Source organism: Clupea harengus, chromosome 3, assembly GCF_900700415.2.
Source record: "Clupea harengus chromosome 3, Ch_v2.0.2, whole genome shotgun sequence".
NCBI lineage: Eukaryota > Metazoa > Chordata > Actinopteri > Clupeiformes > Clupeidae > Clupea > Clupea harengus.
The window spans coordinates 5,758,033-5,760,137 of NC_045154.1; positions in this window are offsets into that span (position 1 = coordinate 5,758,033).

The following is a 2,105-nucleotide window of genomic DNA, read 5'->3' on the forward strand; positions in this document are numbered from 1 at the left end:
CAGTGTATTGTATAACTACTTGTGTTTGTGGGTCTGTATTTGTCTTGCTTTGGTGAAATCTGGAGTGAGGGGCAGCAGTGTGGGATGTGTGTTCAAGTTTCGACTACTGCATAACCACTCACGTCTGCTTGAATTAAGCTCAATTTTTGGTTGTCCGTTTACGGAGACACAGAGAGCCCTCTCCGAGCACCTCTCCGTGGCCTGACGTGCACCTGCCAATTTTTGTAACTATCCGTCTCCGTCAGTACATCGGTACATAGCTGGCTCACACCTCCCAAATCCCCTCAGACGAATTTTTCAGTTGCAATAACAGGGTTTTTACATTGCACAGTATCTATTTCTCGACAACTTTTAAAAAATCTTAGCAAAAAGAGGTAAAACAAACCACTTTTATGTACAAATACGACGGATTTTGGCCCGCCATCTTCTTTTCTTTTTTTTGTATTGCTTTGCAACACTCACAATCGTCGGAGAACCATACATGAAAATGAGTCGTTGAAGTATGTTTTGGCCTATAGTCGAACTTTTATCATCAGCCACTCAAGATATATAATGCTCTGCAGATGTCTTGTCATCTGTTAATATGTCATCTGTTATGTGTTAACTGTCATTTTAGCAGTCCACCTGTAGGGAAGGCTCTGGTGTTTTTTCCACTTCTGCAAGCTGAACAGAGTTGTGCCCTGAAGGTGAGCAGGCTTGTGGCCTGGAAAGGAGAGTGTTCACTAACCACACACTTAACAGTCCAGCTGCCTTTGAGTTTGAGGATGAGTGGTGGGAAACTCCAGATTGATTTTTTTTTTTTTTTTTTTGTAAAATAATTCCCCTTTTTGTTCTGATTGCATGACTGATGACCGTACTATTTCTTCTCCCTCACATTGACTGGTAGGGTAAAGAAGACCAGGCTATACCCTTCACATCCTATAGAACAGGCCGGTTGTGTAAAACCCTTTACATACAGCAAAAAGCACACTGGGGATAGAGCTGGTGGTCTGCTGGCCCTCATGGGTTTTCGGGCCAATGAAGAGTTAGACAAACGTCCCAGCGTTCTGCTTTAAAAACATCATTTGTGATTTAATTTATACTTATTGTTTATTCAACATTTTTTTTGAGGTTATCAATGCGTAACATAACGTTTTTCACCTTGAGAGCCTTCTAGTGCCATGAACATCTGTTAAGGGGCTGATATTTTAAATAGACTTTACCAAGGATATGCTTTAGGAATTGCTATATAGCCTTAATATCCACGCCCAGTTAAACTAAGGATGGTGGTGGTCCGAGAGCAGATCACCCACAAGTGACGCAACGAAAATCCAGCGGGGGACCAATATATGCTTGGTAGGGTAGCTTGCTATGCACACTTGCCAGTGACCGACCAAACATAGGAAAGCTTAATGATAAACCATCGTCACTTTATTTAGTCCACTGAAGTTTTCCACGTATTTCATTAAGATTGGTACATCGTTAGTTTGCAATAAGCCTGGCTGTTTGCCGTTTAATATATTTAAAGTTGTCAAAAGTGGTGGGGACGAAATTGGTGATGGCAAAAAGTGGTGGGAGCCATAGACATATATAACTATATATGTCTATGGTGGGAGCCACTGGGGAGCATGTCCCCAGCGTAACTGACACCTTTGAGCGTATCCATAGCGTTCTCCCGAGCACTCCGCGGGATGCGTTCATTTAGCCTACTTCATGTATCACCTTAAACTCGGCCTTGTTGCGGTGAATATAGTTCTAGACATACCTTAAGTTGTTTCCCTTACTTTGGTTGCTAATGTCTTTAGTGCAACGGTTTACCAGCCTTTAAGGGATTCCTTAAGTAGGCTAAGCCCAGGATTAGGAGAAAACCTTAAATACGTAAGTGGACATTTTAAGGAAACCTTAAGGAGAGGGGTATTTTGTGCAACCGATTGCATTTTGAAGGAAACCTTAATTTAGCCTAAAGAACACACAGACAAATCTAGGCATGTCTACGTTACTTTATCTTTCTTCACTCACTGATCTATAGGTGCAGCAGTCAGACTGGTGGAAACTCGTACCATTCAGATCTAAACCTGTATAATCTCATACAGACCAAAAGCGCTTGCAAATGACATGGTGGTCCT